General features: G+C 34.5%; 1 long non-coding RNA gene across 1 annotated transcript; it reads left to right on the top strand.

The window, feature by feature from the left end:
• The first annotated feature begins 5522 nt into the window (after positions 1–5522).
• On the top strand, positions 5523–11804 carry LOC115835914. Its single transcript, XR_004030872.1, has 3 exons — positions 5523–5664; positions 10862–10975; positions 11648–11804. It is a non-coding gene; the product is annotated as an uncharacterized LOC115835914 (long non-coding RNA).
• Positions 11805–12465: the final 661 nt, after the last annotated feature.

Genomic DNA, 12465 nt, shown 5'->3' with positions numbered 1-12465 from the left:
GTAGAACCATGAGTAGCTGTGTACAGGCCTGATAAAACACAACCATATCAAACAGGGAACATGTACTTGTAGCTCAGTCGAGTTAATGGAAGGAGTGTTTTGGGGTAGACACTCTCTGGAAAAGGAATGTATATAATTTAGATTTTATAAAAAAATAGGACTACAAGGTCATTGGAATTGCATTTCTAAGGAGAAAGTTCTGTTTGTAAGCACTGCAAAGAAAGATTAGGGGACAGTTGTAATTTTTATATAAGATCTCTTCCCTTTATTTTGCTGAAATTAGTCCCCTTTCCTTGGGAAACTAACGTGTTTCCGTTAGAGTGGACAATCACATTATCCCACCTTTTGGCCTACAAATCTCAATGCTCCTCCCTCTCTGCACCATAAAATTATCAATGTATCCACCCAGGTCACACCCAGAGTCATTTGCTGAAGTTAAGTAAAGAGATGAGGGTTGACCCAAGGTTTTCGGGGGAGATGGACAACACACTCTGATGATTAACGGTGGAGAGACTATTTCAGAGTAAAAACTGGGCGAAGGGAAACTACAAAGGCTGAGGAAGTGCCCAGAGCAACAACAAAGGGAAGTCATTCCACCCCATCCTTGAAGGGACAAGGGGAAGTAAAAGCTTGATCCATAAGAGAGGGCCTGCCAGGCACTTCCATCATGGAAGAATATAGCCAGGAGCAGAGATGTATCCCAACAGGAAGAGAGAGGATTAGATGCACTAATCTTTCTTTCCTTCATCCAATTTCCTGCCAGGGTCTCTCATCAGCAGAGTCAGAGGACAGGGGACAGGGTGACATAGTCCACAGAGATCAGACTATTGGGTCACAAGCTGTGGCAGAGCAGGGTGAAGAATAGTCTGGAGGCCGGGCGCCGTGGCTCACGCCTGTAATTCCAGCACTTTGGGAGGCCAAGGCAGGGGGATCGCGAGGTCAAGAGATCGAGACCATCCTGGCCAACGTGGTGAAACCCCCTCTCTACTAAAAATACAAAAAATTAGCTGGGCATGGTGGTGCACGCCTGTAATCCCAGCTACTTGGGAGGCTGAGGCAGGAGAATTGCTTGAACCCGGGAGGGGGAGGTTGCAGTGAGCCGAGATTGTGCCACTGCACTCCAGCCTGGGTGACTGAGTGAGACTCCATCTCAAAAAAAAAAGAATAGTCTGGAAAGGCCAGTGAAAAATCAATACAACCCCTACATTGTGACAGTCAGCATCCATTCTTGTCATTGTTTAGATGAGAACTCAAAACGAAACGAGACAAGACATTCCCATCCCCTACATAGAGCAAACACAAAGGCCCGCCAGCACCATGGCTGAGAGAGAAAAGCCATCTCATTCTGCTGGAATCGTTGGCTGGAATGATGTAAGCTTGAATTTGTCCCCAAGTTTCCTCCTCCCACCCAGTAAAGGAACCTTATTGGCAGTGGGAAAGAATGAGGCCCATCCACTGAGGAGAAGCAGATGAGCACTGTATTAATATATGCATTCATATGTTATATATTATATATATTCCACATTGTGTATTGTCTATCACATATTCTATATCATGTGTTCATTACTTAATAGTAAATATCTCTTGCACGTTATACATTATTTACCACATCTTTTAATTATGTATCTGTGCTACTGTGATTTTCGTTCAGGAAAGTCTTTCAAGGAAGGACCCCCTGCTTAGCTGTGGGGTGCGCAGGAAGCAGACAATCTCCAGCTGTCAGTTCCTTAAGGCTCGGAGATTGACATCTCTCCTAATGTCACAGCCTTGCAAGGGTGATCTGTGTCACAGAGAAGTGAGAAGTGAGAGTGAAGACAATCTAGAATGGATAATGAAAAGCAGAGAGAGGGGAGAGGAGTCCCAATTGTGGCTGTGACACCAACTGAAGGATGGAAGGTCTAATATTTCCCCCACTAGGTTTCCGCTTTGTTACACAGCTCCTTGAGAAACTCACCTGTTGGGTAAGACTATGATGGGCCTGTGTCATAATTTCATGTCTTTCTCTTCCAAATTCTGCTTCCTTTTTTTTCCTTTTACAGGTTTGATTCTCATGAATACCTTGTACCCCAAACTTTTTCACATTGTCTTCTTCTAGATAACCCAATTTGTGACAGTGTCAGTTATTATTGATTTTATATTATAGACTAACACTTTTCAATTATATATCAGTTGATATATATTTGTACACTATGATATATATCTTTATATTATATCTATCTATGTATCTATACCTGTCCAGTTAGAAAGAGAAAGACACATACACAACACACACACACACACACACACACACACACCCCTACAGAGGAATAAAGAGAGAAGTCCAAAGTTGTAACTCAGATTTATGTTGTCTCAGTCTTTGGACGTCTCTACATATTTTTTCTTTTCTCTTATTTAACATGAGGGATTTGGTAGCATAGAATACTAAAATTCAGTTTATACAAGATAGTTTATATCACATATGGAAATAAGTGTCTTCTTTCAAACACCTAAGTGTTCCTTTCATCTGTTACTTTGCAATAGCTAAATCTTTTAGAACAATTTAAGTAACAGTGACAATAAAAGGGATCCTTGATTTGTCTGTTTCTTTAATGAAACTAACAAGTATTTCTCTATGAATTCTAGGAAGGAAAGTTGAGAGGGCAATTCTTTGTTATCTTCAATGTTATTCTACATCCAATAGTGTGTTTTAAATCCATCTGTTTATCTATCTAATCAGAAAATATGTTGGGTGTTTACAAAATATCTTTGGACATTTATAAAAATTTTTATATCAGTATTTACCATTTTTCTTTTGAGGTTTGTTTTATTTTATATCTAAAATATGATAAGGCTACAGTTTTAATTCTTTGAACATTTTTACTGTTACATACTTGAATTTGGAAACTTATTGTTTTCATGACCTGTAACTATTTATCTGAAATTATCTAATTCTTTCCTGAAATAATCCACAGATGCTTTCAGGTTAGTCTCTGTTTTTGCTAATTTTGTAATTTTCTTTTTCATAAATTTTTATCAATTGCTTTCCTGATTCTTTTGATCCACGAGGGTGATTACTATTTTTTCTACAATACAGATTATTACACAAATGTTTTAAAACTATTTGGAATAAAGTGATATTATAATTTTTTAAAAAAATTCTTCTTTAAATAGAATAATATCTGCATTATTTTCCCAAATGTTATTTATTTGTGGTTTTCTGTTTTGAAAAATTTTCCTGGACTGACATTTGGCTATATGTTCTTCTTCTTATTTTTAGAAAGAGAATCTCGCTCTGTTGCACTGGCTGAGTGCAGTGGCATGATAATAGCTCACTGCAACCTCCAACTCCTGGGTCCAAGTGATCTCCTGCCTCAGTCTCCTGAGTAGCTGGGACTGCAGGCCCATGTCACCATGCCCTGATAATTAAAAAAAAAAAACATTTGTAGATACAAGGTTTGCTTTTGCTGCCTAAACTGGTCTCTAACTCCTGGCCTCAAGCAGTTCTCCTATCTTGACCTCCCAAAGCTTTGGGATTACAGGTGAAAGCCACAGCCCCTGGCCTATACATTTTTAGACATCTTAGAAACAGAAGGGGATTAATGGATCATTGCTTCTAGTTTGATTCTTTTAGATGCTATTATTTTCAGCTAAAATTTTTATTAAACAGTTAATATTGTTTTAGGCTTTTTGCTGTTCCAGTTTTCAACATATGAGCTGAATTTTTCTTTTACTGTCATTCTTCCTCATGATCTCAGACTAGCATACATCTCTTTTAATAATTGTGCTCACATTGCTTACATTTTTTAAAGTTAACATTCTTTTTTCTCTAATTTCTAAATTTTTAACATTTCTTTTTTTTTTTTTAGACAGAGTCTTGCTCTGTCTCTAGGCTGGAGTGTAGTGGCACAATCTTGGCTCACTGCAACCTCCACCTCCTGGGTTCAAGCGATTCTCCTGCCTCAGCCTCCTAAGTAGGTGGGACTAGAGGTGCATGCCACCACACCTGGCTAATTTTTGTATTTTTGGTAGAGACGGGGTTTCACCACGTTGGCCAGGATGGTCTCGATCTCTTGACCTTGTGATCCCCCTACCTTGGCCTCCCAAAGTGCTGGGATTACAGGCGTGAGCCACCGTGCCTGGCCAACATTTCTTTTTGATTGAAGATGACTAAGCTAAGAGAGTTTAATCTGTTTATATTTTTTATATCTGGTAGCATTTTTTTTATTTTTGTGGTTTAATTGGTAACATTGATCACGATGCTGATAGTGTTGTTTTTCTCTCCTTTTTTCTTAATTTCTAAACCATCTTTTGTTTTGATCCCAAGAACAGTGAATGGGTCTGCATGATTTCTCATAAATGCATAATATTAAAGCATCTTTCATAGCCTAATATATGCAAATTTTCCATCAAGTGATTCACCGAACATGCATCCTCTGAAAGGAAGTGTAATGTATAACTACAGTATTATTCAGATCCCCTCAAATTTGTATTTTTTCTCTAAATCAGAAATGATTTAAATAAAATATTGACACTGTGACATAATTTTTCACTTCCATAATTTTTTGTGAAATTTTCTCATTTCTTAGAGATTTTATTATGACATTATATAATATAAAATAAAAATTTTTACATATCTTTGTGATTGTTACATATCCTCAATAGAGGATAAGTCTTATTTTATGGCTTTAAAGACTTATTTCTATTTTACATTTATTACTATTTGTATTGCCAGATTTTTCTTTTATTTGCATTTTATTAGTGTCCCTTCAAACCACACATGCTGTATTTTGATTTATGTGTCACACATTTGGAGATTTGCCTTCCATAATCAATATATGGTTGGACCTTTTTTTTGTATATTCTCATGATTTCTAAAAAAAAATCTAGCCTAAGATTTTTGTTTGCCAAGACAAAAAATTGAGCCTACAGGTCAAGATTTCAGATGGAGTGTGTCTACCAACATTTTCCCCTAAATGTCTCTGCAGTATTAGAATAAATAATAGAAATATTAACAAACCAAAAGGAGGCCAGAACATGCCACTATTGATAGAACTAAAAATTAGAGGAGACTTTGATTGAGATTTGACTAAAAAAATAATTCAGGACAAAGAATCTTTTGCCCAACCTTATAAAATTAAAGTTATCTTTAATTATTTCTCCTAGAAACACACATAAACTCCAATCCTGCCACCAGTATGCTAAAATGAGTGGAAGTAATTGTGAAACTTTATTACTTATCATTTTAAAAATTCTCATTTATTATAAAATATATGTGTTTGGAACTTTTCCCCTTCCCTGTGTTTATACAAAAACCTGCCTTAGGGAGAATTGCTTGAACCCGGGGGACGGAGGTTGCAGTGAGCAGAGATCACGCCACTTCACCCCAGCCTGGGCGAAAGAGTGAAATTCTATCTCAAAAAAAAATAAAAGAAAAAGAAAAAGAAAAAAGGAAGGAAGGAAGAAAGGAAGGAAGGAAAAAGAAAGAAGAAGAAAGAAAGAAAGAAAGAAAGAGAAAGAAAGAAAGAAAAAGAAAGAGAAAGAAAGAAAGAAGAAAGAAAGAAAGAAGAAAAAGAAAGAAAGAAAGAAAAGAAAAAGAAAGAAAGCCTGCGTTTGGAAATATTGACTACCAGAATGAAGCCCTCACTATATATCAGAATAATTTCACTGGAAGATAAAGACAGAATAGTAAGTGCTAATGATTGTGCCGTACTTATGTAGTGCCAGGCACTATGCTTAAGAGCTTTACATAATGAGCAATCCAGAGTTTAGAAAAGACAAAATAGATGTGAACACACACATTTCTGTGAGTGAAATTGCATGTTAAGAATTAATGCTTAAGTTACATATTGGCAAAATGTATTTTCAATTTATGCAGCAAGATTTAGGTTAATAGCTATAATTTAAAATGAATTCCCCAACACCAACAAGGAAAAGCCATTATCGCAATGTACAATGTAAGTAGGAACAAAGTAGGAATACAAATAACCAATAAATGTATTAAAATTTGGTAAGCCCATCAAAGATCAGAATAAAGAAATAAAAAAATGATTGTACATTTTTCACCAAATAAGATTGGCCACAACATTAAAGTTTTATAATGCCTACTGTTAGTGATAAGAAATAATAACTTTCTTATAATGGTGATAAGAAGACGGATTCCTGTCCTACTTGTTACATTGAGTAAAATGGATATGTTTTCCAATTACAAATTATTTTTATAATATAGGAAAAAAGAAGTAATAAGCATAAATTTCCAGTTAAGTTGGGCCTTCCTTTTTTTATAGATCAAAAACTCAAAGACTGCAGATGTAGTTTAAATGGTTAAAAAATAAAAGTCACCCTAGGAATTTTAAGAAACAAAATCACTGTGGACCAGATTCAGAACAGGAAGACCCAGTGGTAACCAGGACTGATCCACAGCACGCTGAGATCTGGCTCCAGGGATGGGCAGAGGCAGCTGGGAGGTGCCTATGCATCAGAAGCAGAAAAGCGAATACATCCAAAGCACCCCAGGTTTGCTCATTTGGGTCGTAGACCTACAGGTTCAATTATGCTTCTTTATTTCTTTTTTCCTTTCTCCCTTCCTTTCTTCCCCTCTCCCTCCTCTCTCTGTTATTCTCTCTCTCGCTCCTTCTCTTTCTCTCCTTTCTTTCCTGAAAAGTCATGATCTGCTAGTCACAAAAATTGCTTTATAATTATGACTCACAAACAATACATGACTTTCAGTCTATTTCCCACCTTTCTAAAGTTGGGGTTTAAATAATACTAACCGCAAAATACTTTCATGTTAAACAAATTAGATGCCAGTGAAGATCCCAGAGCCTTCACATAGTGGATGTGGCATGCAGTTTAAAGTCTATATAGTCTTTATTAGTTTAAGTCTAAAACAGGCAAGAAATAAAGTGATTTTAAGGTGGTTTTAAAATATATACATATATATTTTTGTTGAGAGATATACAATCATAGATCTCATTCTTAAACATAATCTTTGAAGAGATACACACACACATGCAAACACACCCCCCTACACACACACACACACACACACACACACACATCTTTTCATCTTCTACCACTTAATACAATTCCATTAACATAATTTCATTTCCCGTGATATGGCTTACTAGAAAGTCTAAGAAAAGGTTACTGCAGCGCTCAAATTTTGACCTCAAAAGAAAGTAATAGAACACCCTCTTTCAGAGGGCAGAGGGACTACAAGAAAGTTAGAAGGTAAACTATGAACTGCACTCAATCTCTCAAAACTAGTGAATTATATCTGGATTGTTAAATAAGGAAAACCCAACTACATGTTGTTAGACAAATGAGTTGCAATAATTAAAATAGAAATTGTATTTAAGAAGCTTGGAAATTGTATTCTAACGAGTATCCTAGGTAATCATTCGTTCTCACAATTCTTTGTATGATAAAATCAGTAAATTTGCTCTTTTAAAAAAAGAGACCTAAATGTATTATTGTACCACCACATTATGTATTTTATTGTCTATTTTCCTAACAGAAATTACCATATAAGCAGAAGTGATATGAATACCAGTACAGGTAGGCTGTTATTGTTCTGTTGTTATAAATAATTTCACAATTAAAGTGTCTTCAGCCACTCCTGAAAGTACTTCATGTCCATCTCTGATTAGCAGAGGAGCTCTACTCATTTAAGCTGAAAGAACAAAGCCAGTTGTTGGCATCTTTGCTAGAAAGAACTTCAGAAGGGTTTTAGCACACCAAATAAATGCAGCAGCCTGGAAGTGATACATTTCAATTATGGTCACAATTCTTTGGCTAACTTAGTCATATGGTCCTACCTAACCTCAGGGGAGGCAGACATACAATCTCACCAAATGCAAATTGAAACTGTAAGATACCACTTTACAATCATTTGGTTGTATTCCTAGAGAAATGAAAATATATGTTCACACAAAACTTGGGCATGATATACATAGTGTTGTTCATAATAGCCAAAAAGCAGAAATGAAATGATCACAAGAGAAACAAAGGTGATATATTCTACAATGGAATATTATTCAGCCAATAACAGGAAACGAGGTACTGACACATGCTACAACATGAAGAAACCAGAGACAAAATACTGCATATTACTTGATCACATTAATGTGAAGTGTCAAGAACAAGCAAAACCACAGAAGCAGAAAGTAGAGTAACAGCTGCCAGGAGCTGTCCCCAGCCCCCAGACAGAAAAGGAGGTTGAGAGAAGGAGGACTTAGGTGTCTTTTAGGGGTTAATGAAATGTTCTAGAATGAGGTAGTGATGAGGATTGTAAATTATTGTGAATATACTAAAACCCACTGAACTGTACACTTGAAAATGAGTACAAAGGGAAATTTTTGTGTTGTGTAAATTTTATCTCAATACAAAAGATAATGAAGAGACAGTGTAGTATATTTGTCTCAGAACCAGAGCTAGTAAAGGACCAATAACTCCAAACATACTGTTTCATACATCTGTGCTTTTACATATTTTATTCTTCTGCTTATAATTAATTTTCCTTAATTTTATTTAATGATTGAATTATTAATTACTCTTCATGATTCAGTTTTAAAAACATCTAATTTGAGATGCAGTTGTTATTGATCATTTTCTTCTAGGCTATGCCTCAACCTTGCACAAATTTCTTTAATAGAGCTGCCCATGTTATTTGTAATTGAGTTTTTACATGTCTGCCTCTCTTTAATTTAACTGAACTATTGAAGAACAAATAAAACATTATTAATCATGCCTCATATCATTAGTAATTTTGTAGTGCATGAAATATTCTTAAATATATTAATCTATAAATGCTAATGACTGAATTGTTTATTATTTATTTTATAAATTAAGTTTCACTCAAAATTATTTTTATATAAATTTCAAATTGAAAAGTTACAAATACTTTAAATTCCAGAGAATATTTTAAAATTGAAAAGGCTTTACGTATCTCTATATAGTGGCCTTATTTTTCTTTCTTATATCTAGCAAAAGGATAGGTTTGTGCTTGAAACTGTTTGGTTAGGTAAGGTGTATTTTGATCTCAACTGTGAATACAAATAGTTCTTTTTCAGTCTAACTCTCTTTAAAAATCAATATTCATAAACCTAAATTCAAATATAAGAGCTATGGAATATTTCTCTATGTAACAATTAGAATTGGCAGAGATGAAAACATTCAAATAACAACTGACATAGTACCCAGAAATATGTAAATAAACATGTCTATGTGGAAGAAGTAAGTATTTGTTGAGTAATAAGTACTTATGATGTTTAAGTGTAGAAGGGGTTAAAGTACATTCATTTCTTCTTAAAGAGTGCTTAATGAGTCATTGATCCAGATAGATGCAGAGTGTATTTGTCTCTATGTTCAGACAGTATAGGTTTAAGGATGGATTCAAAAGTACTCTTCATTGTTGATTTTATCACATAAATGACTTACTTCAAGTTTTTAAACAAAAGTTTGTTTTCTGACATTTAACAATACTAAAAGATTAATCTTTTTTCTATTTAAAAAAATTTCATGTTCTTATTTTTTCTGCAAGTAAGTGTTCTCTAGCCTTAGATGACATTTTTTCAAAATTACAAAATAAACCTAAAGGTATTTTTAAAATCTTAAAAGTCTATTCTTAAACAATCACCTTTTAAACTATTTAACATTTGTTTCTAACCTTCAGCAATCCTGTACAACATTTGTAATCATTTTGTTTTACATTAATTCACCCTTACAGAAGGTGCTTAATTAATAAATTTAGTTTTTAAGATGTTATATTATAAAAATTAATATACAAGTTGCTTTTTTGGAACTCAGAATACATTCTTTGAATTAACTTTAAAAAGTTGTTTAGAATTGCAGTTAGATTTTTTGGCTAGTTTCCACAAACTCTATTTAACCTTTGTTATATGACATTACAGTTTAAAAATGACTGTTTTAAAAATAATATTGATAGCAAAATAAAAGAGTATATTTGTATCTTTATATTGATACATCTGTAGACACATACATAGATCTATCTATAGGTAGATATGGATATATTGATGTATATAGGTATCTAGAAGAAGAGATATATGGTAAAATTAAATATAAGTTATTAATATTGGCCTGGTATACTCTTGTGGAAAAGAACTTTAACATAATAGACCATTTCATGTAGGTTTGGAGAGACCCCTGGAAAACTTTATAGTTTATAATAGGAACAAAAGTAGTGATAATGGTGATGACATCCTTAGTCCTTATACCTAGTTTCATATACACACACATCTATAGTATTAATATCACTATCATCATCTTCATTAACCAAGATACATTTTGTTTTGTTTATTTTTCATGCAGAATGACAAGCTATAAAATTAAAGATACTCCATTGATACTCAGATACATTTTAGATGTCAACAAGATGGATAATAGATTATATATTATAAAATTTTTTGTAGAAATAAAGTTTGGATTAAAAATCAAGGCTTTTACTCACTTCTTGGTATTACAGAAGCCATTACATTCTGACCTCTCTCCATTCCCTGTGCCTCCTGCTCAATTTTCTTAATTATATGGACATATTGGATTATTTGTTGTTGCCAGTGAACTGAATCTGGTGAGTCAATACGTCAGTCATTGTTCTGTGTTGCTGGCAACACGGAAAAGTCATCAAATAAGTAATTACAGATAGCCCACATAATCTCTGGGAAAGCCTATAACCAGGCTTGAAGACTACCTCACCAGGAATAATACCCAAAAACACGCTGCAGGGCTGTGACTCCAAGGGCAACACAGTGCAATTCACCACAACTTGTGTCTTTGTGACTGCTGGCTTGGGCATAGACTTCTGCTGCCAGAACCACTGGTGTTGTTGCCTCTAAATTCTAAATGTCCCTGTCTCCATAACTAGGTGCCAGCCTCTGCACTTGCCTGGTTTTATGATCCAAAGACTGGTTTAGGAGTATCTCATTGGTGAAGCAGAAAGTCACTTGCCTGTACTGTAGCTGCAAGGGAGGCTGAGAAAGTGAGTAGCTCCTACTTGTTGTTTGTGGCAGAGACAGTTTCCCAACTGTTCCTAATATGAGAAAAGTTTTTAAGATTCAATGTTAGTCAAAGAAATGTAAAATGTCCTCTTGATGCAGCAAATTGTTTTGAATAAATGCTCATTTAAACTTTTCATCAAGTGAATAAAATATTATCTGTTCTTTTCATTGCTCTCTTACACAAATAAGTGTTTAATGAAAATAAACACATAAATAATTATATTCATTTATACACTATTTATATGAAATAGATAATTGGGTTCATTGTAAATTGGAATATATTATTGTATTTGTGCAAAAGTAATAATAAGACTAATAATGACTAATAGGCATTTAGAACTATGTTATAATTGGTATCATGTAATGGTGATAGATGGTTAAAAATAGTGCAAGATACTGCTGTGGATAATCTCACCTGAGGGTGAGGAATGAAAGCAATTAAGTAAAGACGATGAGTAATGGTAGCAGTTAAGTAAAACTATTAGTTCAAATTGAATCCCCCACGGGTATAATAAGTCACACTGTATACTCCAAAAATATATGTTCAAGTCCTAAACTCTGGTACCGGTGTATGCCTTGTTTGGAAATAGGGTCTATGCAATTGTAATTAAGTTAAGGACCCCAGGTTAAAATCATTCTTCATTTCGAATTAGCCTTGGTCCAATGGCTGGTATATTAAAAAGAGAAGACAGGGAGATTATAAGCACAAGACAGAAGGCCGTGTGAAGCTGGAGGCAGAGACTGGAGTTATGCTGCCATAAACCAAGAAATGCTGGAAGCTACCAGCAGCTGGAAGAGGCCAGGATTCTCCCCTAGAGACTTTGGAATGAACATGGCTACGCCAGCACCTTTGTTTCAAACGTCTGGGCTCCAGAAGTCTGAGAAAGTAAGTTTCTGTGGTTTTTGGCCACTGAGTTTGTGTTGATTTGTTCTGGAATACCAAGACAACCAATACAATGGTTTGAAATAGGATGGTATTTGTCTAAGAGGTTTTTCTCTACTCGTCTGTTGGTAGATGTGAGCAAGAAAACTTGATTACTGGCTGTTCACATGAACAGATGGCTGATAATTCGAGTTGCTCAGGATTTGCTTCTACTTTGAGTTGTTTTATGTATTTCATTTCTAGCAAGCTTATCATTTTGTAATTCTATTTTACAAACATCTTTGAAAGTGTTGTGTAGCTTTCAAATAAATACCCAAATAGATTTATAAAACAAGCCAATGGATAAATTGGAAATCTAGATATTTATTGATAAGAATGGGAGAAATTAGAAAGCTTGAAAAATAAATAAAACATTTGGAATGCATTTATTTCTACAAGTAGTTGTGAAGTTTTAAAAAAATTTAATGTTTTTCATTTAAGTTTGCAAAGTAAGTATTGCAACTAAAGAATAGTTTGAAGACAACTGGTGATCACACATATAGCAAGCAACAAAAACAATGATGAAAGGATTAGAGATAGTAAAACAAA

The sequence above is a fragment of the Nomascus leucogenys genome, chromosome 7b (genome assembly GCF_006542625.1).
Source record: "Nomascus leucogenys isolate Asia chromosome 7b, Asia_NLE_v1, whole genome shotgun sequence".
NCBI lineage: Eukaryota > Metazoa > Chordata > Mammalia > Primates > Hylobatidae > Nomascus > Nomascus leucogenys.
Note: the sequence above shows the minus strand (reverse complement) of the source record. Positions and strands in the feature narration are given on the sequence as shown.